At 54.3% G+C, this 14,259-nt stretch overlaps 1 protein-coding gene across 4 annotated transcripts in view; it reads left to right on the forward strand.

The window, feature by feature from the left end:
* Positions 1 to 14,259, forward strand: part of GPR68 (G protein-coupled receptor 68) — a 29,586-nt gene that overhangs the window by 9,276 nt on the left and 6,051 nt on the right. Inside the window, exons 1-2 of one of the 4 annotated variants that reach the window (XM_059373518.1) lie at positions 9,069 to 9,512; positions 10,854 to 10,958. The exons of 1 other annotated variant lie outside the window; for it this stretch is intronic. The gene's annotated coding sequence lies outside the window, so the exon portion shown is untranslated. Of the gene's footprint in view, positions 1 to 690; positions 844 to 9,068; positions 9,513 to 10,853; positions 10,959 to 14,259 lie in introns of those variants that run through there. 2 more of the 4 variants (XM_059373517.1, XM_059373515.1) reach the window with 2 other exon arrangements.

The raw sequence follows: 14,259 nt of genomic DNA on the forward strand, positions 1-14,259 counted from the left end.
TGGGAGATTGTGGGGCAGAGGGCAGGCAGACCAGCTGTAACACCTCCTTGAATTCTCAACAAAACCAGCAGGAGGTCCTCTGTGTTGTGCCTGGCCACCCATGACTCAGGCACACTCGGGCCAGGAAGCACCAGGGCAAGGATCCAGGAGGCAGAAAACCTAAGGGCAGACTCCCAGGCTGGGCCACTGGGGCTGAGCTAGAGGCTCAGTGCAGCCGCTACAGACTGCATTTACTGAGTGGCTACCAGGTGCCAGCGCTGTGGATAAGGACTTGAAAAGTACAGAAAGGTGCTTCCCGGACTCTTCTCTCAGCTGACCTAGGGATGTGGCTGAGAAGGACCCTTGTCCTTTTGCAAGCAAGGCCCGTCTGAACCCACACTCAGTCGCTCCAAAACCTGTGATGGGGACACAATGGTAGCGGGGATGGGGAGGGCTGTACCTCTAGGACAGGTCTGAGCGACTGTGGTTTTTTCTGGCAGGCGCCTAGCCTGGGGCCTGTGGTCACGAAGGGCAGGGCAAGGACCTGCAAGGGCTGGGTGTGCCCGACGGGGGGGGGGGGGGGGGGGGGGGGGGGGGGGGGGGGGGGGGGGGGGGGGGGGGGGCCCGGGGGCCGGGGGGGGGGGGGGGCAAGGAGGGGAAGAGGAGAGAGGATGGGAGAAATCGGGACACCAGGAGGAGGAGGGCCCGGCCAGGAAATGGACCCGCCGGCGTTCCCAGACCGCCTCTGCCTGCAACCAGAGGACGCAGCGCCCACCCTGCGTGCTGCGCGCTGGCCCTAGGAGGGGGCGCGGACAAGGCGCGCGGGGTAACTCCGACCGGCACCCCGAGCCCTTCATCGCGCAGGTATGTGTTCCCCCAGAGCCAGACCTCTTCCCCTCGCCACTGTCGGTCGCAGGGTCCTTGGCGCCCCCAGGAAACCGCTTGCGGAGAGCGCTCCGGTCCCTGGCACCGGCAGCCAGTTCTGTGCCTTCCCGGTGCCCGGCGCCGCGAGTGCGCGCTAAAACTGCGTACCCTTGGGGGCCAAGTGTAAGTGCGCGGGGCGCAGCGACCAAGTGCGGGAGCCACCGCGTGCGCGCGTGGGTGCGCGGGGCGGGGCGGGCCAGCGCGGGAGCGGCGGCGTGTGCGCGTGCGCTCGGGGCCGGGCGGAGGCGGCCAAGTGCGGGCGCACCCGGGATGAGCGCCAGGGGCGCCTAGCGGAAGCGGGCAGACGCGGTTGCGGCTGCGGCCAGCCAGGTGTCTGCCCCCCAGCGCCGCCGGCGTGTCCGGGTCCCTCTCTAGGGTGGAATGTCTCTGTCCGCAGTTGCTGCCTACTTTGGCAGCCACCCCCTCGGCCTGCTCTGTGACCACCTGGTAATTACACACACACGCGCGCGCACACACACACACACACACACACCCTTCATTTCCCAGAGCTCGGCAAGCAGCCCAGTGACACAAAGATTCGCCAGGTTTTCCTTTCCTTCTCCGCACACCGAGGGGGGATGAAGGGCAGGTGTCGGCCTCCGGGCAAGCTTGCCTGCGATTGGCCGAAGGAACTCTGGGTGGGGTTAGCGAGGGCTTCTGCCAGGCAGGGCAGTCGGTGGGCTCAGGTTGTCCTCAAGGTGGAGAACAGTGACCTGGTGGCCAAATGGCAGAGGAAGACACTTTGGGGATTTAGGAGGAGGGAGCGCTGACTTGGAGCCAGAGACTGTCACTTTCTGGCGCCGGGCCTCTGTGAATCAGAAATAACTACTAGCCTGGGCCACCACATGGGCAAGGCAGGTGGTGAGGACAAAAGAGATCTGAGAATGGTCCAAGTGTCAGATGATGTGATTGTCTTGCTCCCCCTGCCTGCCGGCACAGGTAAGCTTCCGAAGAAAAGAAGGTTTACCAGAGAAGTAGGGGCTGGAGCAGTGTGGAAGCTATAGACTAGGGCATCTGCTGCTGAGAGCTCCATTCCAGAGCTAGATTACTCCAGTCCACATCTCAGCGCTTCCTTTTATTAGCCCTATTACCTTAGGCCAATCCACGACTGTTTTTAAGCCTCAGTGTTACTTTCTGTCAAATGGGCACGATGGTACAGCCTGCTTCCTAGGGTGGTCCTGAGATCACACAGCTGCAGACCTTGCCTTGAAAGCCTTGCAGTGCCCCCTAAACATTACATATGAATATTGTTATTGCCATTATGTCGCACCCTTCGGGTACAGGAATACTGTAAAGAGAGGAGCCTCATCCAACAACAAACAGTGGGGAAATGGGTTTTGTTCTTCCTAGTTGACTGGTTTCAAACAAGATGCCTTCCCTGAGACTTGGTAGCTCATGGGGAAAATTATTGTTATTGTAGCCACCTCACAAAGTTGTTTAAAAAATGAAAATAACTGTATGAATGAATCTAGCCCATGATAAACCTTCATCTGATTTTGAAAAAAAACAAAAAACAAAAAACCTAGAACTCGTATTCTAGTTATCGCCTCCTGTAAAACAAACCACTTTAAAGACAGCAGCTTAAAATAAGAGCATTCATCTTTTTAGCACAGGAATCTGTGATTGGGCAGGGTTGTCGGGGGAGGGGGGGATGGTGTATCTCTGCTCCTTGCAGCATCCGCTGATATGGCCAGCTGGGGCGGAAGCATCTTCTTCCAAGATCACGTGCTCGTGCAACAAGCCAGGTGATCCTGGCCTTCATCTGGGACCTTCTTTCAGGCTTTGTGTTCCTGTCAATGTGGGCCACTCCAAGAGGCTGCTTGAGCCTCCTCCCAGCATGGCGGCCAGGTTTTAAGGGCAACTATTCTACGTGATATGAGATGAGAGCTTCCAGTCTCTTCAGAGTTGGCCACAGTAGTAACGGAGCCCATTGCGATTCAAGGGGAAGGGACTTCAAGGTTGTTTCTCAATGAGAAAAGCATCACATAATTCTGACTATCTTGAATCTACCCCACTTGAAAGCCTTCCCTGTGCATTGGCTTTTTTTTTCCTCCTGCTGGGTGCCATGGTAACAAATTCACTCAACTTTGCAAAGGAGACCAGTAGAGATCCAGATATCCCTAACGAGGGCCTTATCACAAACCCTGTTTTGGTCAGGATCACTCTCTGGGCCTGATTCCAGGCTGATGAAGCAGGCCTCTTAAATAGTGGCTTCTCTAGTGTCTGTGTCCTTGGACCCTCGGAGGCTTCAGTCCCCAGCTCTGCCAACCCCTTGTCTTTAAAACAAAAGGGAGAAGCCAGAAGAGGGTAGGTAATTTGGATTCAGAAAAGTGGATTTTCGCAAGTGGCTCAGGCTGAGTGTAACAAGCACCGACGTATCTCTCAGTTCCCTGGAAAAATCTGTTTGTTTTCCGAGAGGGTTGCTGCCTGGGTGTTCGGAGTGACTGTTGTCCTACATTATTAGGTTATTAACTGATGGGTTGGAGCACAGTGGGTGGGGAAGCAGGAGGCTGGAGAGGGCAGCAGGCCCCGGGAGTAGCTATGGCAACCTCCAGGACTGTGGTTTGTGCTTTGGCTCCAAGCAGGAAGGATGCCCAAGACAGCTGAGACCTTCTCAGAAAGACCACAGACGCTCCAAAGAGAGAGGTTTCCACTGTAATGTATTTTCGCACGGCCACCCACCCATGTCCTCAGAGTCAAAACCAACCCTCTTTCCTGTTGCCTCATCCCAGAGCCTGACTGTCTAGCCCAGTCCTTCATCTCCTGACTTCAGTTTCAGCCACACTGGGCTGCAGGAAGAAGTGGACTTGAGATTCATGTATTCATTCACACATTGGACACTTCTGTGTCATGCGTTTATTTGGGGCTGACCCACCTTCTCCCTGGGAGAGAACAAAACAGACCCTGCTCCTCCTTCCTCCTGGGGCTTACTGTCTAGAAGGGGAGAGGGGCATGAGCAAATATTCATACAAATTCCCACGCATTGCCTTGTTAATCTTTGAAATATAATTAATTTAGACTTGACTTGAACCCCAGCCCTGCCGTGAGCCAGCTCTGTGACCTTGGTCCCTTTGGTGGTAAGGCCAGGATAATAATATTTACCTTACAGGGCTGCTGTGAGGCATCACCAAGGCACGCTCTGGGATGCGCGGCGTCTTGCATATAGTGGTAACTCCAAATATGAACGAATCGTCCCCCAACCCCCGGCGTCCCCTTGTCCACTGCCTGTTTGTCGTTCGGAACTTGCCAGCCCCTTCTCTCTGTAGGAGGAGCCCTGGTCCCAGCTCCCTGGCAGTCAAGGCAGTGGAACACCTGGACCTCACCTTTCAGAAGTCTCAAGTTGGCCAAGGCAAAACAAAAAGAATCCAAGGAGGGCTGTGTGGAGGAAGTGGCATTTGAACTGGGCCTTGAACAAGCTCTGGTGGTCAGATTTTGGCCTGTGTCAGAAAATCCTGAAGGAATTGCTCCAAGGCCAGACTCTTGGACCTCATCCTGAAGTGATTCTTTTTGAGGGAATCCAGGGCAGGCCCAGGAATACTGAGGTGGGCTTCCTAAAGCCTTGAAGACCAGAGCAGGGATTTGACCTTGAAGAGTCGGAAGAAGAGATCAGGAAGTGGTTGGCCATGGGCTGGGCCTCAGAACAAGGGCCGATGGGGCCTCCTTATTTCCTTCACACTTTAACCACCTTCTGCCCATCTTGCCCGCCCTCCACTGCGGGGGCACAACTCCAAGCCCACCCCCACCCAGAGGCTGTATCCTAACTCCCCACGCCTCTCCAGGTGGCTCTACAGATTGGGTACCTGGCTTTGGTTCCATCATGCTCCCTTCTTGGTCCTGAGTTCAGGATGGACATGGGGGAAAATGCCCAGGTCTTTGTTTCCTTCCTTACCTCCTCCACCCCCGAGCCCCGAGCCCCAGCTGCGCCCCCTCCTTTAGTTATCAAGCATTTATTAACGCCAGCCCCTTGGGCAGCATGGTACCAGGCACTGTGGGGCTACAAAAGAGAGAAAGGCAGGCCTGACTCAGGGGCCTGGGAGCTTGTTAGATGTGCTCAGGCCTTACCCCAGACCTACCAAACCAGATTTGGCATGTAAATGAGATTCCTGGGAGATTCACACCAACATTTGTGAAGCATTGCTCTGTAGGGCTTTTAATAAGGGCAATGTAGAGGCATGGTCGGCAGAATAATGACCCCCCTCCAAATGATGTCCAGTTTGTAGCTCCTGCAGCCCGTGAATATGTTACCTTACGTGGCAAAGGGAAATTAAGGGAGCAGGTAGAATCAAGCTTGCTAATTAGCTGACCCTTAAAGAAGGAGACGTGTCCTGGATTACCCGGGCAGGCCCAGAACCATCACAAAGATTGTTAGAAGGGGAGGAGGGGGGAAGCAGAGTCAGAGTCAAGAAGGAGGTATGAGGCTGGGAGCAGAGGCCAGAGTAAATGGTGAGAGACAGGCTCAACCCATCCCTGCTGTCTTGGAAGCTGAAAGGGGGCTGAAAGCCAAGGAGTGCCAGAAGCCTCCAGAAGCTGGAAAAAACAAGGGAAGGGATTTTCCCCTAGAGCTTCCAGAAGGAATGCAGGGCTGCCAATACTTTGATTTCATCCCAGAGAAGCTATGTCAGACTTCTGACCACTAGACTGTAAGATAAGAAATTTGTGTTGTCTTAGCCACTAAGTGGGTGGGGATTTGTTCCAGCAGCAACAAGAAACTCATGCAGTGATCCAGAGTCTTTGGGGTCAGACAGCTCTGCTCTTCCCTAGTGATGGGGCCCCGGGCCAGCTGCTGGCACTCTTGAGTCTCCATTGCCCTAGCTAGAAGACAGGGATAAAGCGGCCACACAGGACTGATATAAAAGTTACAACAGGAAGCATCTGAGAGGTGCTCGGGCCAGGTACTAAGCACATGCCCCCCAACTGGCAATGACCGTGGTCCTTGATCCTAAGTTGCTCCCACCTCTTCCCTGACCCTAACAGGGCTATGGTACCAGGCACTCTGGGAGGTCCCCTGCTGCTTCTTTTTTTGGTCCTTGAAGCCATCTTAACCTCATACCTGGCCACCTTTAAATGCAACAATACTGCACCTTGCATTGGCTCTTCTGAGATAAGCATGTGGGAAAGAAGAAGGCCTGGGGAAGGCCAAGGCGAGCCTTCAAGACCCAAGTCAACAAAGATCCCTGCAGTCAAATAGCAGATAGCTCACGATAAGACACTTGTACTTGTCTGAGCCCTCAGGGACCTTCGAAGGCCTTTCCCCTAACTAGCCCCAAATTGGTAGAGTATCCAAGGGAACCAAGGTAGTGCCCTGTAACAAACACCTCACCAAGCTGGCCTGCGCACCCTTCACTCCCCCCAGGGTAAATCAGATCATGGGGCAGGACCTCCTATCCTTGTTTCCACCCTCATCACCAGGCCCATCATCACTGCATCCTGACTAACATCTAAGGATCTTCTAGGTGCCAGGTGTTTGCTGGACCTCATCTTCTTTGGTTCTCATAGAACACCATCGGTCTGCAAGGTCTGAGGTTTCTCAAGGTCACTGTCAAAGCTAGACAGTGGCACGGGGATTGAGCCTGCACGGTCTGTCCCAGGGCCTCTGCTCTTAACCTGCATCTCTTGCCCCTGGGCTTGCTGCCATGTGCTACCAGCTCAGGGCAGACTCCATGGCCAGTGATTCTCAAATTGCCTGGACTTCTAGGGGCCAGTGGGTGCCGAAGAGCCTTACAGCCTACGGTGCTATTGCCCTCAAAATCATAGGCTCCAGAGTGGCTCGGAAAAGTCCACCAGCCCTCCAGAGTCAAGGTTCTTGGAGGAGATGTTTATGCTGGGGGCAGACGGGGATGCCCAGGGCTCAGTCTGACCTTCTGGGGCTGCTGTTCTCGTGGGTACCTACAATGCTTCCTGACTGCTGTCACCGAGGGCTGAGAGCAGGAGACTGTGATTATAGGTGGCAGGCCTGGCGCGGTTTAGGCCCTAGGTCTTTCCAGGATGGAGGGAGCCACAGAGGTGGACCGTGGCAACCCCTGGGACTTCACCGTACCCAGTGGAGCTCAGGTGCCCTTGCCTTTCACTAAACTCCCCCCTCTGCTCAACGGCCACTTTAAGATACTGTCACTTTGGGTTTAAGGACAGAAGTATGAATGGGGGCAGGCAGGCCAAGGGCTTCTCTGGAGGCTGTTTTTATTACAAACACATTACTTTGCACTTAGTTGTAAGTTTACTGAGTGAGGTTTAGGGGAGTTGAAGTGATGGGGTCCCTAGGACCCCTCAGGCCACTGCTCAAGACGTGGCGTCATCACACTTTGTAGTCCTTCTTTCCCGTTTTAGGTTAAAGACGAAATCGTGGCACCAAAGTAGAACACAGCACGGGCTCCCTTTTCTCTTCCTGAGTGGGTGTCTCAGAGGATGTGGGCTCAGCTGATTTGAGTTAAACTAAAGTAAGCATCACCCCCTGCACCTACAGTCCTGAGGGCCCACTGGGGAGGAAGAGGGGATCTCTGGCCCTCGAGAGAGGAAGGCTCCCCAATCCAGGTAAAATATGGTGTCTATGGCTTGCAGAGGGGGCTGGGCAGCCTGGAGGCAGCTCTTCTGGGGGTCCTGGGGCGGGGGAAGGGAGGCCGCGGCATCTGTGGCTCCCGCAGGTACAGACAGTCTGTCTGTGTTTGTCTGGTTAGGGGGGCCGGCCTGTAGAGAGAGGCAGAGGCGTTCTCCCTGGCCTGTGTGTCTGCCGGGGGGGGGCCCCGGCATTCACCACTAAGGTCACCATGCTCCCCTCGCCCACCCGCTCTTCCTGTGACATGGGGGAAAGCCAGCCACACTTCCATGGCTCGGGAAAAACCTCTGGGTCTAACCTGCTCCACCCCTCTCTCACGAGATGCAGCCTTTAGCAGCAGCTGGCACAGAAGCATTTGCTTGGAGGGCCCAAGCCCCACAGGAGGGGATTTTTTTTTTTTTTTTTTTTTTTTGACACTCCTACTAATATAGCGCCCCCACCCCTCAAGAGACTGTCACAGCGAATCTTCCTCTGGAGAGGATGAGTCCCACAGATCACCCAATGGGACAGAGAGAAGGCACTTTCTCAATGGCCCCAAGGCATGGTGGATGTTGGCTTTCTGGCTCCAGCCATGTATCCGACCAGCAGGTTCTAAGGAGATCATGTCAAGGGGAAGGAGGCTCTCCCGACCCAGCACAGCGCCTGAAGCCAGCAGCTCTCTCGTTTAGCGTAAGGCCCTGGTCTAAAGCCTTGGTCCCTGTGTGCCCGAGTTTCCCCGTTTGTAAAATGAGGGGCCTGACCTGAGTCACCTCCAGGGGTTCTTTCAATCCCGCTGCACTGAGGAAGTTTAGTAAATGCTCCTGAGAGACGCAAGGCCCCCGTGAAGCCAGAGCCCTGGGCTGGCCCCCTGCTCGGGGCCAGGCCTCTTTACAACACTGCTGGTTGCCTTCTTCAGCACCCAGAGCCTTCCTGTGCTGCCCTGGCTCTGTTGGTCCACAAAACAGGACCCAACTCACTTCCACCCCATCAGCACAGCTGCACCTGGCTGCCCGCTGGGGTTGTCCAGAGACGTTTTGAAAAATAGTAGTGCTCACTCCTCCCTTCCAGGAAGGATGACTTCATCCATCCAAGGTAGGGCATGGGGGCAGGCATTCATTTTTATCAGCTCCCCAGGTATTTTCTTAGGTGAGGTGTGACCCCCTGACCCAGATGCTCCTTGTGAGCGGCGGAAGGGTGACAGGCAGGGAATGGGAGCGGAAATAGCCGTGCTCTCCCGTCCTTGGCCGTTATCCCATTGTCCTTGCCCATGTCCACAGTACATTCTAGTTGCCAGAGCCCTGGCTTGTCTGAATGGCTCAAGCAAGGACCTCTGGGGCAGGGGTCCAACCTCCTGCCCCCCCATTCCTGGTATTGAAGGTGCTCAAGGTGGTTTGATGGGTAGAATTAGTGCCCTGGGCTCCTCCCGGCATCCCCTGCCTCCCACTCCCCAGGCCCCCTGCCCCTAACTGCAGCTTGAACAGCCCCGGCAAGGTTTCTCCCTGACCCCCTTGGGGTGTGTGACAAGCATTCCGAGGAGGACGCAAGGAGGCAGTCCCCCGCTCTCATCCTTGGCTGGGGAGTGTTCCTCGGCAACCGCCCAGCCTGATACCAGATCGGAGTTCACATGATTCTGCCTCAGCTCAGGAATGGGCAGCCTCCAGCTGGGATTTTCTAGACCGAGCTGGGGAGGTGTGGTCTGTGGAAAATCTCCGGAGGGGAAGCTCGGGTCCTGGCTGCAGGGTAGCTGGCTTGCGGCGTCTACCGGGCCCAGCAAAGTGGGTCTGGTCTCCTCCTCCAGGCTTCTCCGGAGCAGCTAGTGGGAGCCCGGCTGTTTGAGGTTTGAGGGCAGAGCTCAGCCTGGCTGGACAGTCAGAGAAGAGCCAGGTTCCCCCTTCGCCGCTGCTCCCTGCCTGCTCCTCACCTGGCGGCAGAGATTGGCATCACCTTCCTGGAGTCTGGAGGCCGAGCAAGGCGGGGGATCAGCCCAGCTGTTTCTAGACTGAAGATGGTGACTCATGAGTGGGTCAAGAAATCAATTTAGTAGCTAATGAAATGATCAGAGTGCGTGACAAGTAGTAGGGTAAGTATTGCTTTGGGAAGTTTGTTTCTCAGTATGCGTGTGTATAATGTCTGTGCGGGTTTGGTTACAATGTCAAGTGTCTTCTTGCTGTGGCTTGTGGTCGAAAGAGCTTAAAAGGCAGCAAATTCATGCCGTGATGCTGGGTTCTGGATTCAGATCCACCTGACGTACTGTCTGAACTTGAGCCACTAGGTTAGGCTCTCTGGGCTTCAGGTTCTGGGAAAGGGATAGTGGTACCAGCCCTAGCCGCCTTAGAGGGACTGCTGGAGCCCCGATGCCTTAGAGGGACTGCTGGAGCCCCGATGGGACCAAACTTCAAAACAGTTGCAAGGGCTTTAGAAACAAAATTGTCTCCTCGTTGGTGGTGCTGGAGTGAGGATTGTTGGGAGCCAGATGGGACCAAGGAAGACTGCGGGCTGATTTTCTACTTCTGTCCTGGAAGGAAATGTCAGCCTCCGAAAGCATGTAGAGGTTTGACCGCTGAAGGGAAGGGAAGCTGGGCTTGCTGGAAACTCCCCACTCCGTGGGCTCGGGGCTCCGTGAGTAACTGCATGCGTGCCTGTGTGCAGCTCACGGAAGAGACGCGAAGATTAGATCACTGTTTATGCATCAGATCGAGGCCAGCGTCAAGCCCCTCCGCCTTCTGGCTGGGAATGTGCAGGAGACTCTGAGTTTGCCTCAAAGAAGTGCTTCCTTCCTTTCAGGGCTCATTTCTCATGGATGTTAAAGTCCTCGGAGACCTCTGTGCTGATGGGCGTTTGTGTAAAGATTTGCCTCGAGGTGTTGGGTTGTTTTGTGTGGAGTCTCTCATTTTCTTAGTTGCATGATGCAGCATTTGAGGTAGACACTGGGGCTCCTTGTGTTGGTTCTTCGCCCCGACCTCCACCCCTTTGGCAACCACGGACTGGGCACACCGTGGGCTTTCCTCAGGGGCTGCTGAGGAAACAGTTGACCTGGTAGAGCACCTGCCAGGTGCAGGGAGCTAGCCCAGGACTAAGCCTGGGGGCCTTCCTGGTGGCATCTGAGGACTGGGGCTCAGGGAGGCCTGGAGGTGAGGGGGGTGACTGCTCAGTGATAATCGTGATGGAGAGAAAAAGAACATGACGCAGAGAAAGTGTGGGCCGATCTAGTTCAAAACCTGCCTGCCACATTGTGACTGTGGAATCTGGAGCAGGTTGGTTCCTCTCTCTGCGCCTCAGTTTTTTGGTCTGTAAAGTGAGCACTGGTAAGAGTGGTGTTGAAGGAGAACGAGTGTACGGGAATGTTCCTGGCGGGTAGAGGGCTCTTTGCTGACGTGGCTTGGTTCTGCCGCTCTCTCTGTCTGCGTTCTTCCATTTACAGATTACTTTTGCACCCACTGTGTCCCTTGATTTTTGAGGAGCGAGTTTCCTATGGAGACCAGGTAGAGAAAGGACACTCCAGGCAAGGCGTAGTTGCCGTCTGAGGGTACGTGTCATCAGGAACCAGTAGAAGGGGTGGCTGGCTGGGGTTAGACCTGGGTGAGAAAGCTGCAGCCTTGGATCAGCTCTGGAGCCTTGGGTAGATTCCCGGCTGCTGGAGTGAAGGCCACAGTAAATCTTCCTTCTTCCTTTTCCCTTTCTATGGATGACATCCCTACTGTCCCAGCACCCAACCTCAAACCCATCTACCCATCCACTCAGCCATTCATCCACCTCTCTACCCATTAACCCACCCATCTAACCATCTACCTGGTACCCACCTCGGTGTTTACACATCCATCTACCCATCCACCCACCCACTCCTCCATCTCTCTACCCATTCACTTGCCCATCTGTCCATCTACCCTCATACATCCATGTCCTCATCCACCTGCCCCTCCATCTACCCACCCACTCAACCCACCCACCCGTGTACCTCTGTACCTCTCCATCCATCTACCAAATAATTTCTGAGACCTTATAAGGACCAAGCACTGGGGAACATCTCAGATTTGCCCCTGGCTCTGATTTATCCACCTCCCTAGTCAGTGGCTACGGCTTCTTCTTTTCTCCTCTCTGGCCACACTTCCTCATACCTAGACCCCATCATGCCAGGCTACTCTCAGTTCCCCAGAAGTGCCCATTATCTCTCAGATTTGGCCTGTTGCACACATTGTTTCCACAGACAGAAACTTCCCTCTGCTGGGGCAGCCCTTCCCCCCTTGTTCTGTCTTAGCCTGACTTGCGGCTCAGGAAAGCTTTTTGGGGTGGGCTGGGCTACCTCCTACGAACTCCCTTAAAATCCTGTGCTCTCCTTAGGAGCTGGTTTCGCTTGTCTTCTTCACTGTCCCATGAGACTAAATGAAGCTTGAGTTACACTGAGTGACAGTGTCTGATGCGGTGGCTTCCATATAACAGCTGCTCAGTAGGTTTCTGTTGCGTGAACGGATAAGTGAACGGATGGGTGAATGGATGGAAGGAAGGAAGATTGGAGAACCATTGAAGGATCTGAAGTAGGAACGGTTATGTTAGATTTGTATTTTAGTGGATGGCTTTACAGGGGGTAAGATGGAGCCAAGAAATCCAATAGGAGGCCACTGAGCTGATTCTGGGGATGACGTCTTGACCCAGCCAGTCTAGGGCACTGGTGAGGAAACTGAAGAGGAAGAGATTGATGTGGGAAATATTTAGGAGTTGAAAATGGTAGAACAGGGTTGTTAACTGGAGGCCTTGGATGAAGATAAGGAAAGAAGCTGAGGGCCCTTCAACTGGACAGGTAGGGATGCCCCCTTCCAAGAGCAGATTCGTGCAGAAATGATGGAAGTGGGGTAGGTCCCACTGAGCCTGGCCCGTGAGGCAGGAGGATGCCTGTGATGTCTGCCATCCAGCTGGCAGGACAGAAGGATGCTGTCCCCCAGACGGTGTGTGTGGAGTGAAAAGAACAAACCAACATTAAATGTGAGCGAGAAGGATGCTTACGGCAGGCACCGCCATACCCTGCCCTGTCGTCGGGTGGCAGTAATTTGTGCATGTGCTGCTCCTGTCTTGTGGGATTGGAGGCCTCCTGAGGGCGGGAGAAACACAGAAGAACTGGACCCTTGGGCAGGCCACTCCATCTCTCTGGGCCTCAGTTGCCTCGTTCCTCAAATGGGGGAAATAACAGGGCCGTTGAGAAGACAGGGGTGGGGACAGGTGTGAAATGCTCTGCAAAAGATTTTGCAAATATGATGGCTAAGTATCCTGACAGATCCAGTCACTGCTTCTCGAGAGACTGAATCAGGCTGTTGATCTCGCATGGGCCATCTCCTGGCTCCGCCCGCAAGGTCCTGCTGGGGCTTCAGTTTCCCCTCCAGCCACCTCTGCTCCCCAGGTTGGGAACTTGTGTTGTCTGGGTGCCTATCCTGCCACTTGCCAGGAGCCAAAACCCAGACCTTTCTGAACGCAGAGTGTGCTCTATGGGCTAGCCACACCAGTATCAGCTTAGGAACATGCTGGAAATTCTCAAGCCCCACCTCAGACCCACTGACTTAGAAACCTTGAAGGGGAGGCTCAATAATCTGTTTTCAACAAATCTTCCAGGGCATTCGGATGTTACCTAAATTCGAAAGCCGCTGCTCTTCGAACACCCAAATCCTGTTTTGGCTACAAGTGAACGTAGGAGGTACTTGAATCTAAACATAGTAAATGTTTCTTCTACGCCCTGCAGGCTTGAATATTTTTGACTCTGGTCGCCAGAATTCCATTACTGTTGGCCTAGGAGGGAGGAAGGGACAAGCTGGTGCCCCAGAGCCGTCCCGCTCCCAACCCCCCCCCCCCCCCCCCCCCGCACACGTGTACACTCACTGCTAGTAAACAATAGGCTTCAGCCTAGTGACTCCCAGTGAATTCCTAAAACCTGACAGGATATGTTTTTCGCTCTGGTTTTGTTCGTCCTGAATGAGTGCTCTGGGGAACTGTTTGGGGCCCTGTGCTGCGGTCCACTTCTCATGTGGAAGCCAGCCAGACCGTTCGGCCCCACAGGTGTGGGCTTGGGATTCGGGGATAAGAGGTCTGGCAAGAGGAAGGTGACTGGAGACCTGGTTCGACACACTGAGCTGAGTTTTGGGGGTCACAGGCCTCAGCTGCCCCTTTCCCCTTCCTCTCACCGTCAAAACGTAGAAGCAAAACCAAAACACACAAAAAGCAAAAAACAAGAAGATGCCCTTGGGCGCCATTGGTGGGAATGTGAAATGGTGCAGCCGCTCTGGAAAACAGAATGGCAGTTCCTCAAAAAATTAAAAATAGAACTACCATATGATCTAGTAATTCCACGTCTGGGTATCTACCCAAAAGAACTGAGAGCAAGGACGCAAATAGATAACCGAACATCCATGTTCAGAGCAACCCCAGCCAACAGGGAGGGCAGAGACAACTCAAGTTCACTGACAGATGAATGGAAAAACCAAATACAGTAAATACATACAACAGAATATTATTCAGCCTTAAAAAGGAAGGACATTCTGCAAATGCCACAGCAGGTGTGAATCTTGGGGGCATTCGCTGAGTGAAATAAGCCAGTCACCAAAAGACAAACCTTGAATGATTTCCTTAGACGGGGGGCCCTCGAATCGTCACATTCACAGGAACAGAGAGCAGAACGGCGGGTGCCAGGGACTGGGGGCCAGAGGGGGATGGGGAGTTAGCGTTTCATGGGAACAGAGCTCCAGTTTGGGAAAATGAGAAAGTTCTGAAGACAGACAGTGGTGCTGGGTGCGTGAGAGTGCAAGTGATCACCTGTACACCTGTACGCTTAAAAATGCTCCACGAGG

The sequence above is a fragment of the Mustela nigripes genome, chromosome 13, assembly GCF_022355385.1.
Source record: "Mustela nigripes isolate SB6536 chromosome 13, MUSNIG.SB6536, whole genome shotgun sequence".
NCBI lineage: Eukaryota > Metazoa > Chordata > Mammalia > Carnivora > Mustelidae > Mustela > Mustela nigripes.